Below are 16,739 nucleotides of genomic sequence, written 5' to 3' on the forward strand. Positions count from 1 at the left end.
CGATGATTGCCGTCAAAATTTTCTATTACTTGCAGAGGAACAACTACGAAAGTGCCACGTTAAAATTCGCAGTAAATGAGAACAATAAACATAACACAGTTTCCTGACATCAGGAACTGTGCACGTACTCCCGCAGCGAGAATGAATTTACGTACAAGTAATCTTTGTGCACAATACGGTGGTGAATTCTAAAAGCACATCAATGCAATGTGATATAAGTAAAAATTACTCACTCCACCGCATTACCCGGTTGGTGCCTACACTAGTGGTCAGAAGGCTCTCGGCAAAACGAAAGTAAAGAAAGAAAAAAAATATCTGTTGTGCTTCCTGTCATCACTCACATAGTTCGTTACTCAACCCGGCGAAAGTTGGGTATCAAACAACACGCACGTAGGCACTACCGTAAAAAAACTGAAAAAATAGACCCATACAAGACGAAATAAACTAAGCACGTGAAACGTTCAGAAGCAGACGAAACGCCATCAGCTGTTCGTTCAGCTGCCTGGTTGTGACTGTTGACAGACTTGAAGCGGGGGCTTCGCTAACTCTACCGGCTCAAGGCTTAGGGAGACCGCGCTACCACTCTAAATGCATGTACTTTGCTGTAAAGTCGATTTATAAAAAAGAATGACTAAGAAAAGCGTTCATTTATTACACAAAGATAGGCATTTGTCAATTACAATTACGAATACTCTCGTTATCAGGTGCTTTTCTCGGCACATGTGATTCACTCAAGTGGAGGGAGCTTTTCGAAGGCTTCTTTTGGTGAAGGAAGTGTGGAGGAGCGTTCATGAAAAATAGCGGCTCCTTGAGTGAAGGAGCACGCTCCGCCTTGGCTTCGTCAAGTCGAGGGAAGCAATTTAGTGAAGGAGCGTTTGTGAATACGGGGGTAAGCACCAGAGCCTATCAGTATCTCACACTTCTCGGCTGAACGTTGTTATCGCTGCTTGCGCAGTTATAAACGCACAAAACGAATTCCGATCGGTTCATTGTGCACGGTATTCATGTGAGACAAAAAATAACGGATGGGCGGCTGCATTGCAAAACAATGCAGGAGTCAAATCACAAGTGATGTTTCACGTATATAAAGAATGGAAACATGTACGCTTCAGACTTCACGGATTCTACTGTTTACGTCACAGTGGTGCGCCATGAAAAACAAGAATTGTAAGGAGAAAATATTGCTCACTTTTTTGTATTTTGGAAGCCTTGTAAAGGCTCTTTAAAGAGCTCATTGTGCCGAAATTCCGGCGTTGGTGCTGACGGTAGTGTCGTTGGTTGTGTGCACAAAATCATGTTGTCCCTGGTTACCAAATTGCGAAACATTCCAATGAAATCAATATAAAAGTTTTCGCATCCGAGTAAGCATGCAATCTAGGTTCTCTGCTTGAAAAACAGGTGTTCTAATACATGAACGCAATATTTTTTGTAGCTTAAATTTCTCTAAAACAGGAATTCACAGCGTTTCTGTCAGCTTCGCTGCAAAAGTCGCAAAGATGATAGCGGCTCCTCTGTGTTTAGTCAACTTATTCTGGCTCGCAGCTATAAATTGAGTAGACAGTGAGTAATATGTAAACACCACCTGAAAGTGCCATCTGGAAAAACCTTGTGCAGAACCAAAAGCCACTGTCAGGTGGCCATCTCGCATCATCGGTATACCGCTTTTTCATGCATATCAACGCATTTTCAGCGCAGCGTTAGAAACACAAGGTTCTTAAGAATTACCTATTTATGTATTTTATAGTAAGGGAACACACCTCTCAACGCTTACGTATTGATTTTCCGCCTCGTATGTGCTCAATATTTTCTTTTTTTCAACGACGTTTAGAAGTTTGAAAGCAGCCATCCGATCAAGATGAGCTGGGAAGTGCTCGAAATACGGCTGGGTCAAGCAGTGATGCTAATTATAAAGACTTCTTTTCAATCTAGGGCTTCCCACCCCTTCTAGAGGTTTGGTGCCGTTTTTTTGTTTTTCAATCAAGTGTTTTTTTATCTCTGGTAGTCTCTTAATACGTGGTATGAATAAATACATTACTTAATAATGACGCTCTTTCAACTAATGTGTTTTTTACTATATTTAAGGCAGTCTTGACATCCTGCTCACCCGATTGAAGGAGAAAGCTGTTCTGTAATGCCAAATATTATGTGCTGAATACTGCAGAAATGAAGGCTGTTTCGTAAGAGTTAAGCATGCATCTTCATATGAAAGTTGCCTTGAGTGACTGCTGCTACATGACACCAGGTAAATTTTTTCTTGTAGTGCACATGAAAACTCCAAGCTTGTGGTCACTGCATGCCTTCGCTGAGCATTTCTTACAAGGGAAACAACTAGGAGGCTTAGAGGGGACTTGAATGATCGCATTGAAACAGAGTAAAGAGGTAATCTAAATACTTTTTGTAATCTAACAAATTTTTAGCGCCGCACTGCGTTGGCGTAGTGTCTGAGGTACTGGACTGCTGACCCGAAGGTCGCGGAATGGAACCACGGCTTCGGCGGCTGCATTTTCGATGCAGGAGAAACTGCTGAAGGCCCTTGTGCTCAGAATTGGGTGCGCGTTAAAGAACCCCAGGTGGTCAAAATTTCCGGAGACGTGCACTCTGGCGTCTCTCATAATCATATGGTGGTTTAAAAACGTTAAACCCTACATATAAATTTATAAAAAATATTTAAGGGTGAATTAAAGAAGAAAACGTCGTCTTGGTTTGGAGTCACCAGCCGCGTGGCTAAATTGTGTGACAGACAGACAGACAAAAATTTCCACGTTGAAGCAGCCGAACAAACACTGTCGTCCTAAAAGAAAACTATATCAGTGTCGTGTGGTTGAAGAAGTCTTGTTCAAGTCATCTTATACTGCGTGACATAAGCATAAAAAATGCGCCAGGTGTTGAAAGCAGTCACGTGAGCACAGAGTGGGTGTTTTGAAAGCGCACGCGTTCATTGCTCTCAGACATTTGCAGTTATCGTCAGCAGCAGAAGCATGAACAACATGAACAGCTCCACAAGTTTGCGTGCTGCCCTTCGAACGTGCAGTAAGCCCTTGGCTGATTTTCTTAAGAAATATTTACCGCGTTGTGGGCACTTGCCAACAATGTCTGCAACTTACACGGTAATTATGTTCAGTGCACAGTTATTCGTTTCATAAGGGCACGCTTGCGCACCGAGAAATAAATCGGGCTAACAGTGCAGAAAGCTATGCGTACGACTACGGATTACGCTATGGCGAGGTGGAGCTCAAGCGTTCTCCAATTTGTTTCGTGAGCGACATTTTCGCTGATATACTCAACACAAAATTTAATGAGTGTTTCTTCAGCAATCTCGAAACATCTTGCCAAGTCGTTCAAAGTTGGTTGACTCTAGAAATGATCAATCAAGCTTGAACACCTCCACAGTCATTCTTATAAGGGTGGTGTTCTACAACTGAGCCAAGCGAACGCTTGAAACAGCTTCGGAACAAAACAATACGTGGATCGTATTGTTGGAGGAGTCTCTTTAACGCTCGTAACACGGCGTGGCACAAGCGTAGATTTGCGTCAGGCGTCAGTGCATGGCACATGTTGATGTTTTGAAGGCGCACCACTTACAATGCTCAAAGACTGTATTTAATCTTAATATGCTTCAGAGAAACGTATCAGCAAAGTTATCAGCAAGTGACGCACAGTTCGTCGTTCGCTGAGTCGGAAGAGAAAGTGTTAAGGTCTATTAAGGCACTACAAAACTGTGCTTGCAGTAGGGGTTTTATGATTGTTTGAAAGAGGCCATGTTACGCGTACGTAATTTGTATTTTGTGTCGTGCTTAACCAACCGGATAGAACAAAAACGAGGTATTTGTAAATTTTGTGGGTCCTTTGGCTTTGAGCAGCGCCTTGAGTGTCAAGCTGGAAACATCGTGAGTTTGCGCTCGTCCTGTACCTGTTCTTTTCGCGTGTCCTTTGTTCCTCAGCATGGCGCTGCTGCTGCCGTTATTCACGCGACAATCTAATCTTTTGCCATCGCTTTCATTGCTTCGCCCCGACGAAGAAACTGTGACTGCGTCCAAACCATTTAATATTGGCTGATGCTCCCTTCACCGCAATATTTGATCCTCCACCCAATTGTGTTTGTGCACTTCTGAAAATTAAAAATAAATATAGAACTATTTCTTGACAATAAGAAATAATGCAAGCTATATGTAGCCTTCCAAATCTACAGTGAAAAAATCTGTATGTATAAAAGCTTACCAAAACAGACCCAAGACATCGTGCAATGTTTTTTTTTTCCTGCGGTGAAATCTCCTTGCCATGTCCTCACTTCTATAAACGATCTGCACGAAGAGGTTGACTTGTACTTCGAAATTAAAAGAACGACTAAGTTCAAAACCACAGCAATTTCGGAATAGAGGTAGCATATGCCTACAGCTGTACCTGTGTTACCATTGTCGCGGAATAAATGATCACAAAAGTGCAGTCTACGGCTGCATTCTAGTGGGACTCCACGCAATGAAAAATTGTCTGTGCATCGCATCCGCCACACTGATACTGATTATGGCCACAATGGAAAAAATAGAAACATATTTTGTGATTGGTACAATGTACACCGCGCCAAGTAGGCGAGCTCAAAGCAACGGTGTTGAGAAGCATCAGGTTCGCGGATCAGAACACAAGAGCTACTCAGCCCTGAATCCACGTGGACAATTACCAAGCCAAAAAAACGGTGCGTAGTAATTTTACATCGTTTCCGTTACGTCACGCCTCCACTGTTACAAGATTTCACACCTAAGTGAATACACATCGCCACATCTGCTTTGCCGCCATGAAATAGCGATGACAACTTTGTACAGAGTTTTTTGGAGAAGCGTCTTGTATTAAAATATGGAGAGAATACATGCGTGCTCTATGTAACGGGCCCATATCATGCAATCACCTGATCTGCATCATATCTCATTGTGCTACAGCCGCTGACGGTTCTCTTTTTGTTAACTTCAAACTGCAGCGATAGCATTTGTGCAGTTATTTGCATCAGACTTTAAATGACATGCACCGCTTATGCATGTGCTATATCTCGACCTGCCTCTGTTCCGAGAATTTCTTTGCGTACTCCTTCGCAATGAAATATATCGTTTACATTAGATGCGACACGGCTACAAGATAGCGCTACAAGCACATACAAAGGCCCTTTTGTGCGTGTCGATGCAATCTTGAGCTGAAGTGTATGTTGTATAAAAGTGTATAAAAGTGTATGTTGCGAAGCCGCGCAATGTGTTGTTAATGTTGTACAATATTTTATTGTCGTTGAAAACGTCTGGAAAATTAGGCAACAATATGAACTATCAAAAAGTGAATAGCATGTACATTTTGTAATTGCTCAGGGGCGAAGCAGCTTATATTAGAGTGATCCCGGAACTGTCGAAGTAAGCAGGCATGCTACTTCTAAGTGTTTAAATTGTCGTCACTCACAGCCAGGACTTCGAATAGCATGACTTCTTCAAGTAATGACTCACTTTCAAGCCTACGATAGGCACTAATTAAAACATCCAGGTTAAAGTACTGAGATATACACGATAAAGCAGACTGGATGACCATCGTCACCATTGCTTACTTGGTAGAGCATCAGAGATGTCATTCGAAGGTTACGGATGTGGTCTCTGCCGGCGGAATGTTATAGTCTAGAGTGTTGCAAATCTTTTACAACATAAACTTTTTTACAAAATTTCGTCGCCTAACTCTTTGTTATTTTTCCTTAGTATTGTAATCGTTCTGAAGTAGTTTCATTGTATAATGGTTAGCTAGAAAGGGGTATTGTCCGTAGCGCTTTCTGGAAACATGTCTCTCGTAACATAAGAGCGTGTGAGAATATGCTGTGAACCTTGCACATTTAAGTTTCGAAACTTTCAAGATTGCAGAACACAAGTGTTGACAAACTAATTATCATTCTTTCATAATTATGCTTAAATTGTGGCATAGAATGTGCCTCCGTCTTTTGAAGAAATTTGTGACAAAAATCACTGTCGTAGATGCGTGGTTATCAATAATGTTTAAACGTCCTGAAGTGTAAGCGGGTCGTCCAGCCTAATTAGAGGCGAAAATTAAAAACTCTGATGCGTTTCAGAAGTTAAGGTAACTGTATTCATGCTAATCACCTTATCTTTCTTGTAACTCAATGTACTCACATTATTCACCTGAGTAATTAAAAGCATTTAGTTCACTAAGTATTTATTGTTTTTGACTGACGAGACAAAGTACGAGCGCAGAGTTAAAGAGCATATTCAGATACAACCATCCGAACAATTTCTGCTTGATACGTCTACAAATATCTTTTTCGCCGTTGATGCTGCGAAATATTTTTAAAACGCAACACCGCATAGCGCTTCCGCCCTATAGAATTGCGCTGGTTTGAAGCGTGCAATACAACTCTCACACGTCTTCATGAAACCTTACTCTTCTTTCAGGTAAAAATGGCAGTATTCATGCCGAAAAGCTTTTCAAAAAACTTCGATGTTGTGCTGGAAAAATATCTGGAAGCATCACGCGTGGTATGGCTGGATTAGCCTAATAAACATTACCAAAAATTCATAGAATTGCATTCAATGCGCATTTTTTACAAAGTGAACAGCAGCTACTCGTGGCCTGACAAAACCTTCATTTGGGATGTTACCGCGCTACTGCGTTTTTTTTTTGTTCCTCCTCTTGACGCTTTCTTTTCAACCATATATATATGATATACCATATTACACACAGATGTCCTATGGTTTACCCTTTCTTTCCCCCTTGTGAGGCCCTGTAAGATCAGAGTCAATGCTAGGTTGCCATCAGTTGCCATACTAGCCGTAGGACAAATGACGATTGGAGGCAAGGGTATACAGCGACGCCCTCTGCTAGAATCCTTCGGTGACGCATAAAACGACGTCATGTGGTACCAGCTTGTGCGGAATGTTGGACAACCCCTGTGATTCAAGCTAATTTAGCCCACTAATTCGGCGGACTCTGAATGCTTCTTTCCTCTTCCCCCTAATCCTCGCTTTCACTACACGCAATTCTCTGCGCGGGGAGTATTCACTGATGTGAGCTATGACAAATCAGTCAATTCATCCGAATCTCTCTGAACACTCCTGAATCTGTCAAATTCGTTACTTTGTGCTTTTTGTTTGTGGATCGAATATGCCACCATCGCGGCCTCACAGCACTCGTGATGAGGCAGCGTTGCAGTTAGGCATCCCCATTTGTTTCCCGGATAAGGCCACGAACCGAGGCGCAATACTGCAAAACACCGTGCCTCTTACAAAACCAGCCCGTCCACCAGGTAAGCTGAGGTAAGCCTACAGTTTTGTTCGCGTATTTTAAAGACGGTAGTCTTTCTTAAGGACCTTCGACACCAAAAATTTGGTCTGTCTGTCTGTCTGTCTGTCTGTCTGTCTGTCTGCCTGTCTGTCTGTCTGTCTGTCTGTCCGTCTGTCTGTCTGTACATTTGCCTGTTTGTCCACTCTTAACAGCATCGGGTACTTGAATTGGCCCACCCAATCCACAGCGCCCACCAATGTTGCTCAAAATTCAGTGTTCATAATTGTGCAATCGTCGATTAAAAAGTGATTATTGCGCAAGTCCGGCGCACCACAACAACACGTATATCATCTGCATGTGCGTCTTTTACTGAAAAAGGCATACATAGGTAATTTTAAGGACCGTAGAGCTCATCACGCTGCGCTGATCATGCAACGCTTGCGCGAACAGGCGAGTGTTTCCAACGCTTTGCTAAAACGAGACGGTTGTGGCGCCTACCCGTTGCCTTGCGTTCTACACCTTATCACCTCTGAGACGGGCGCACACACCTGTCTCAGAGCCACGCGCTCTGTTTTCCAAGAAAACTGCCAGATGGCGCTCATGTCTCGCGTGTGACGCGACTTGATGCGCTCGTTCGCCTCCGCTGCACGTTCGAGGCACTCTAACGCAGCGCCTCCAGACTACCATTCACCGATTTTCTTGCGCAGATCATCGAATAAATGTTTTGTTTACTCTCTCTACACACAAGACGTCTTTCGACGACATTTGAAGATTAAATGCAGATACGGGGCCAATTTTTTGTCATTTTATGTGCAAGATTTGCGTGTGGGAATTAAGTAGTGCTTATAATGTGTTGCTTTCTCTTATTACTGTATTTCTTTTGTTAAAGCGCATGTGGCACATAGCATGTTGTATCCACAAAGAAATCACAGCATAACCACGGAGTGTGTGGTGATGAGCGGTACGAAGCATCCGTCAATCCGTCCACGTTTTTGTCCTTCTGTTCGTTTGTGCTTTCGTCCGTCCGTTCGTTCTTGCTTCCATCTGTGCCTGCGAACGTCCATGCGTCCGCTTGGGCTTCGATCCGTGCGTATGTTTTTCTTAGCGTCCGTCCCTGCGTTCGTCTGTCCATCTGTCAGTCCATTCGTCCATCCGCCTGTGCGTTCGTCCATCCGTACGTGCGTCCGTCCATGCATCTGGCTGTGTGTCTGTCCATCCTTGCGTCTGCCCATCCATCCATCCGCATGTCTGCTTGTCTGTCTGTCCTTCCGTGCGTTTTTTCGTGCGTCCGTATTTCAGTCCATCCATCTAGTGAACACTCGAAGTGCCGCCATCTCTCATATTTTCTTCATATATTCATCATATAGAAGTACCGCCATCCAGCGGACATTCGCAAGGCTAAACGAAAGGAGGCTACGTACCACTACAACGACTACTACTACTGCTACTACTACACTCACCACCGCGACCTCCAGCTCCCATGCAACCAAGTCGGCTGAAATGGTTCAAACCACCACTACTGCGAATCACTCTCGTTCAGTCGAGCTGTAAAATTCAATTGCCCGAATTCTTACGACCCTCGAAACCCAATCCAAGCAACTGGAATCGTTCACCTATATGCTTAACTCCCTGTAAGAGTTGCTACCCCCCGCAAAAAAAAGAAGGAATGAGCATGCACAGGCGCCTCCTCTACTTCAAAGACCTAGATGGCGCATGAAGAGGACCTCGAGATTTTGTAGTGCAACTGCCGCAACTTTCGTCATAATCGGCCCCTCTCCACCAATATCTTCTCAGCCGCCACACCTAACCCCATTTTCCTCTTATACGGGAGACTCGGACGGTCTTTACCGTCTTGGACTACCCTGCATATCACGCTACGACGGGAACGCCACTTGCGTCCATTTATGTACGCAAGCACGTTCTCGTTGAACCACTAGAAGTACCCTCCACCCTCCTGGAATATTTAGGTGATGTGGTCTATTACCAACCATCTACTAGTGTTTCTTTGGCTCTTACGTCCTTTTACAACCCCGTGTCACATCCTATTTTTTCGGTGCTCTTGGCAAATTCCTGCCCTCCTTTCTATTGACCACCCGTATCCTCCTTGGGGGTGACTTTAATGATCGCCATAGGCTGTTGGGTTACCCCCAAACACACAAACCATGTCACCTTCTACACTGCCTCACCCAGGAACACCATCTCACCTTTCTTAATACTCCTCGCACCCCTACTCGAGCGGGCAATGTTGCACAGCGCTTCACTACACCCGATCTCACTTTGTCTCAGTATTCTCTTCCTTTTCACTGGCAGTTGTCAGCTGAAAACTTTTTCAGTGATCACTATATTATACAAATGACCACCCTTTTCTCCCACAATAAGTGGAAACAACGAGTCGCTTTAACTGACTGGGAAGGACCCCGTCATAACCTGTTGTCTGACTTCTTTGAAACTTACGATGACTGGACGTCGCGGATCTCCGCAGCAGTGACATCCTGTAGTCGCCACGCTAATTTTCGACTCCCCATTCCAGACCCAGATCCTCTCTTCCTCTGTTTATGGTGACGTCATCAGCGTTTGAAACGCTCTATTCGCTCTCAGCCACATAACGTCCAACTTTCCTCCCGCATGAATGCTCTGTGGACTGATATCATCGCTTACGGCACTTCCCTCGAGCTTTCTCGTTGGAACACGCTGTGTGACGGCCTTGACTCCGCACTGCACTCGTGCTCTACATAGTCTCTGTTTAGGTCTCTCTTGAGTTCTAAGCCTGCCATTTCTCCCAACCTAGCTAAAGCTCTCACTCAAGAGCTCCATCTATTGTTTTCGACAAATTAAAACTTCTGTATCTCCAACCCCCCCTCCCCGCACGCCTTCCTACCAAGATTACTGTGACAAAGCTAACCCTGACCTGGACCACCCATTAACGCTCAGGGTACTGGAAGCGGCCTTGGCCTCTCAGTCAACCCGCTCAGCTCCCGGCGAGGATGAGATAACGTATACTACACTACGTAATCACCCCGACAACGCGATAGAATTTCTCTTACACACATTTAAGAAAGAATACAGCGGCTGTCTTCCAAACTCTTGGATATCCTCTCTAATTTGCATGATTGCGAAGCCGGGCAAGCCTCCATCTCTCTCTAGCCTTCGCCCTATCTCTTTGACGTCGTGCGTTAGCAAGACTCAAGAGCGGATGGCCTTGACTCGACTGTCTGATTTTAATAAGGCGAAAGAGTTTTTCCCTCCTTCTCTCATCGACTTCTGATGCCGTGTATGTGCGCAGGACATGTTCCTTGTTCTTCAGCACACTTTTCTTTCACCTTCTCGTAGTCTGATTCATGCTCTTGTAACCGTCGATGAGCGAAAGACATTCGAAAGCGTGAGTCATTACCACATACTCTCTCAGCTCTCCTCCCTGTCATGTGGCGCCCGCATTTATTCTTACATCCGGTCCTTTCTTTCCAATCGAGTGGCTCGCTTTAGAGTCGATACTCATTTGTCTAGCCCACACTCCCTCACCCGCGGCACCCCTCAAGGTACTGTTTGATCTCCTACTCTATTTAATATGGCTACGACCCGCCTTGCCTCCCAACTGTCTTAAATACCTGACTTCCACCCTATCCTTTATGCAGACGACATCACTCTCTGGTGTACGTCTTAATGTACCGGCCACGTGCAGGATATTTTGCAACGTGGCCTGGACCTTATCGCTTCCTTTCTTGCTACTGATGGCTTGTCGCCTGCACCGAAGAAATCTGAGCTACTTTTTCTGAACCGCCCTGCGTGCCAGCGCTCCCAAAAACCCTCATCTCCCTACATCTTTCTAGCTCTCTCATCCCCACTGTTCAGCAATGCAAAGTTCTTGGCTTCTCTTTGCATGCGACAAAGAATGCGCAGGCCTTACATCACGCTTTGAGGACTTGCCACTCGGTGACTTACCTCCTGCGACGCGTTGTCACTCGGCAGTCAGGGCTCCACGAGGCTCATGCGTGCCGGGTTGCACATGCACTCGCTCTTAACAAGTTCTTGCACTTTTTGCCGTTCGTTCAATTCACGCAAATGCAACTTGACATACTCAAAAGAGCTCTATTAGGCGTCTACAGGCAGCTCTAAGACTCCCTGTCACTACCTCTACCACTAAGCTATTTGCCACGGGCCTCTCTCATGCATTACGTTCTTTTATTTCTCTACACCATGACTCTCAGATTGCCCGTCTTTCTCTCACTCGTCAAGGCCAATGACTATTGGCCCAAGCGGGTATCGCTCACATTTCCGTTTTCGTTCCCACGTTGCCTTCTGCCGCTAGCACCCCTGCTTCTAATCTTCGCATCCCTCCTCTCCCATTCATTATGTCTCCTGTTCTTCACACCAGCCGGCGTCATGCGGCAGCACAACATCATTCCCCTCCTCTCTGTACACAGGAAGTTGCCTACACGGATGCCATATACATGGCTCCTCGGGGCTCGTGTGGCTACGTTATCCACCATCCACACCTTTCGGCACCTGACACGCACACCAGCGGGCCATACTTGCACCCGCCAAATGTACTTTCGCTCGAGGTCCTTTCCATGGTCCACGCCATGCAGTCATTTTCCTCCCTCCCTTCTCACCACGAGTACGCGATTTACTCTGAATCTCACGCCGCCATCCGTCACATACAGAACAACACGTTGCCTCCTGCTCTTCAACAGGAGGTCGAGCGAGCGGTCTCTGCTCTTCAACTTTCCACTGTTTTCCTCCGCTGGGTTCCTGGGCTTTCAGGTATTAACGGAAATGGGCTAACTCATCAGCTTGCTCGCAATATATTACATTGGGCACCGTTCATTACCTGGCCCACAACTTCGGAAGACAGTGAGAGCTCCGCGAGCAATGATGGGCAGATCTCCTTGCGTCACAAAATTAAGGAGGTGTATTTCCAGCTCCGGCTCGACAAGCGTCTCTACCCTCCCTCTCATCTATCACTCACTACGCTCGATGCTCGAACCTACAGCACATCCAAATGAATTGCCTGATAACCCCCTCTCGCCTTTTCCTTTATGAATATAGGTATAACCCCTGCTGTTCCAATCGCCCCTCCCCATTTGGCGACCTGTCACACTGCCTGTTTTACTGCCCAGCTGCTCAGCAGTCCAGGCATTACCTTCCCCTATCCTTTTCCATCACCTCCTGGCTCGACTGGATCGGCGCCGAAGGGGAAGAACAGCGCCGACTGGTCGCACAGGTGGTCGAAATGCTCAGCCTGTAAATTGTGGCTGAATAAAAGTCTACTACTACTACTACTACTACTACTACTACTACTACTACTACTAATACTACCAGTACTACTACTAATACTACTACTACTACTACTACGACTACATCCATCGCTGGCGCACTACTCATGGTTTAAGGAGCTTTGCCCCTAAAAAATTGTATATTTGCAACAAACTACAGGTGCAGAGGCTTCTGTCAAGCGTATGAAACGCCTGTTCCTTTTTTATCCTTTTTCTTGCATTCCAAATAAAGTACTACGATTACTACCACCACCCCCACTACTACTACTACTACTACTCCTAATGCAAGGTGCTGTCCCACGGATGTATACACAACTGAACCAAAATTGATGTTTTTATAATTTCTGTCGTAAGGCACCACATTAGGCGTTCTCTTCCTTATTACCGCGAAGCACATGCGTAGGCAAGACGATGGGCCAGAGCAGAGAATGACTGGATTGGTGGGCGGTGAACGGCTAGATTGGACGCATATGGCTGGCCTTCATAAAATACAGGTGGATCTGCTCCGACAGTCCTGGGAAATTATCTCATATAAGCAGCTTCGCCGTTAAAAATCATAAAATATAGATGGTCTACGTTTTACCGAACAGGGCATGTTCTTGCACATTGTGCCAGATGCTTGCAACGAATATAGCTTATTGTGCGGCATTAAGGTTAAGTATTCGCAACACAAGTGATCTCCTTTTATTTATTTCACCTAAGTATTGTTCTGAGTGTCACAAAAAGTTGCTTTTATATGAGACAGACGCATATCGCACTACCTTGTAACCATGTCGCATCTTATGTACACGATATAACTCCTCGAAAAAAATGTATGGAAGCTCTAAGCCAGGTCAGATTTAGGTGTGAAACATGCATGAAACGATGTACTTGAAAAGACTACAGAAACGCTGTTGCAGCAGTTTGAAGTTAGCAGAAGAACAAATCAGCAGCTGTCGTGCAGTATGTGAATATGATACAAACTAGACGACTGACTGAAATGAACCCCTTAGATAGCCCACGCCTGCTATGTATTCATACTTTGGTGTACGGCGTGTGTTTGGAAAGTTTCTACTAAGTTATCGGTACACTTTCATGGAGGCAAAGTAGCTTTATCGATGTGTTTTCTTTTATAGGTCAAATCTCACAATAATAAAGATGTCAGACAGCTGTGGGGTAGCCTAAACAATGTAAGAAAAATAACTATAATTCATTTTTTGTTTGAGTTAGTTTTGTGCACTGATCCGCGATTCTCACTCTACATCACCTGTGCTTTGAGCCCACATACTTGGCGCGATATACATTGTTGCGACCACAGAAAATGTATCACTCTTTTCGATTGTCAGTATAAACAATGCCAGTGCGGCCAGTGCGATGCACATACAATCTGTTATTGCGCGAAGTCGCACAATATTCCAGCTGTATGTTTTTACATATGCGGTAATTTATTCCTGGACAATGATAACACACGTACAGCTGTGTGCATATGTTAACTCTTTTACAAAATTTTCAAGGTTCTGGTTGTGAAATGACTCGTTATTTTCTCTTATAAACTCCAATCGGCCTTTTCGTGCTGATCACGTATACATGTAAAAACATGGGAAGGACATTTGGCAGCAGGAAGAAACATTACGCGAAGTCATGACGCTGCTCAGGTACGCTTTTACACAAATATTGTTTTTCACTGTATAATTTCAAGGTCATGTATGCGCTGCAAGTTTTATATCTTCAACGAATAGTTATTCATTACCCTAAACGTTTCACAGCTCCATAAATGACGTTAGGTGAAGGGAGCACCTGGAAATATTAGACTGTTTAGACGCAGTCACAATTTTTCCGTATTGGTGAAGCAATGAATGAGATGGCATCAAAGTGGAGTGCCACAAGAAGCACAAGCTCATTAAAACATGCAGCGCCCAGCTCAGGGGCGAATAACGCACAGAAAGAAGAAACACAGGATGAGCGCGAACTGATGACGTTCCAGCTCAATCAACGCGCTGCACAAATTTAAAGAACGCACGAAATGTGCGCACAAGTATAGGTATTACGACGAAGGAACGTGTTTATTTATCATATTAATTGATTGCAAGAGGTACAGCTGAGAGCTGAAATATGGAGACGGAGCTGCCCACAAGTCAGTATAACTTCGACTTCGTCCTCTTCATACAACCATCAAGGATGTTTAATTTTCCTGTTCGCAGACGGGGCCCACTGGGTGTGTCAATAGGAAGGTTGACGGTGATACGGCTTGAGGCGCGTGACGTGTGTCAGCTGTGTCTTCCTAGAGTGCCGACCAGTGCTTGTGATGCTGGAAATGACGTATGTAACGTCACTGAGGCGGTCAAGAACTGCAAATGGTCTGGAGTAGCAGGCCAGGAACGATTGGCACAAGCCATGCTTGTGGACAGGCGTCCACAACCGCAAATGGCCACCCTTCGTGTGAGAAACGGAGGGATGGTGGGCGTCGTACCGGGTTTCGGAGCACTGTTGAGATGGAATGTTTCGGAGACATGCGACGCGATTGGGTTCTTCAGCCTGGCATAGTGACTCGTTGACCGATGTTTTCTCCGCACTCAGAATACAGGGTACTTCAACGGATGGGAATAAACAAAAAATGGATGATAATCTGGATGCAGCAGCCAGAACAGAAAACAGACCATCACTACACAGCGATGATCAGATCACTCAACAGCCGACGACTGTTCACGCAGCTATCAGTATAGCACCTGTATTGCTTGTACGTGACGTTTTTTTTTCCGCACAGAAGCACGGAAAAATAATGAGTATTGTATATCCAAGCCATGCTGCATTCTCCTTCACGGTAACGACCACCCGACATTAGAATGACGCCGTCATGATTCGCTCAGTATTGCTATTCAGTACTTCACAAGGTAACAAGCTACACAAAAATTGGTTGCCGCCAGCATGTATCTGAACTTACACACTAATTAGATTCAATAATACTTGTAAAGAATCCTACTAATTAGTAAAAAAACGGCACAAAATATCGCGGAAGAATATAAATGAAGTGAAACGACAAAGACAAGCACTGCGTCCGCTCAACGCCTATAACTACAAAAGACAAAATGCGTTTGCGCGAAATTCTTTTTGATCATAATTGTACAGGTGGAGGGGAATAAAACGAAAACAGCGCGGCGTGCAAATTTCTACGATCTCATACCATGGTGCCAATAACAGGCGGTTAGAATGGAACTTGATAGCATCGTTTTCATTTTAATGGGCTTTTACCACCGTCCAGAGTACAACTGGCGGAAAAGAAATGCGGAATTTAACAATGTGTAAAAAAGCACTGCATGAGCTTATTTCCACCCAGATAAGTGGGCAAGCTCAGCGTATTCAGGGGGGCGTAAGTTACGACATCTGATAACCAAATTGCCTTGCGAGTCCAACCACATGAATACTACTGTCCAACTTTCTCCAGGAAATAGATTCGTATTACAGGTAATTATAACGCTATATAGATTCTTGCTGTCAGTGCAGCAACATATTCATGCATCCTTGAGCTAGCGCAAGTACAAAATTGAGGCACTTTCAATTGCTCGTTAAGTAAATATACATGTGTTTATTCGACCATTCCGGCAGTGCATGTCCCAGTAAAAATTACATAACCATGCTTGAATCACAACACACCATTGTGAATTGTTATTCTATTAAATAGAGCATGCCAGTGCAAAGCTTCCGCTCACGTAGAGAACATTCAAACTATAACTATTGTAGTGGATATTTTAGCATACTTCGCTCCACGCACAATGTGATATAACTACTTGCTAGCTGGAAGCCTTATGCTGCTAAAACACGCGCTATGTATAAAATTCAGATTGTTCCGGTGCTAAAAAAAGACCAGCAGAAAACAAGGCATCATTTTACAATTTCTTCAGGATGGCATACACTTCCAGATTTATGCTAGTGGCATCTGGTGCCCTGCTTGCACTTATTTTCCCTGCAGTACAAAAACGGGATTCCTGCATTGGTAGTTCGATTGGATTTCCTATGTTGGCAAGTGCAGTACGGCCGGAGCTGAAGAGACAAATTGCTGTCACCAATGACAGCGCCGTGTACAAGCGTGGGTACGCAAATACTCAGGCAATTTGTCATCGTACAACTCGGAAGCATTCTTTACAAGGTTTGCTCAACGTTTTGAATCATCCTACGACCTTAAACTCTAATGCAGTATATTGTAACGCAAGCATAATCATCAATTTTAAACAGCCG

The 16,739-nt window shown here is 44.6% G+C and overlaps 1 long non-coding RNA gene across 1 annotated transcript; it reads left to right on the forward strand.

The window, feature by feature from the left end:
* The first annotated feature begins 1,120 nt into the window (after positions 1–1,120).
* Positions 1,121–6,554, forward strand: LOC142765297 (uncharacterized). Its single transcript, XR_012884154.1, has 3 exons — positions 1,121–1,167; positions 2,083–2,242; positions 6,426–6,554. It is a non-coding gene; the product is annotated as an uncharacterized LOC142765297 (long non-coding RNA).
* The last annotated feature ends 10,185 nt before the right edge of the window (positions 6,555–16,739 follow it).

The sequence above is a fragment of the Rhipicephalus microplus genome, chromosome 6 (genome assembly GCF_043290135.1).
Source record: "Rhipicephalus microplus isolate Deutch F79 chromosome 6, USDA_Rmic, whole genome shotgun sequence".
Lineage (NCBI taxonomy): Eukaryota > Metazoa > Arthropoda > Arachnida > Ixodida > Ixodidae > Rhipicephalus > Rhipicephalus microplus.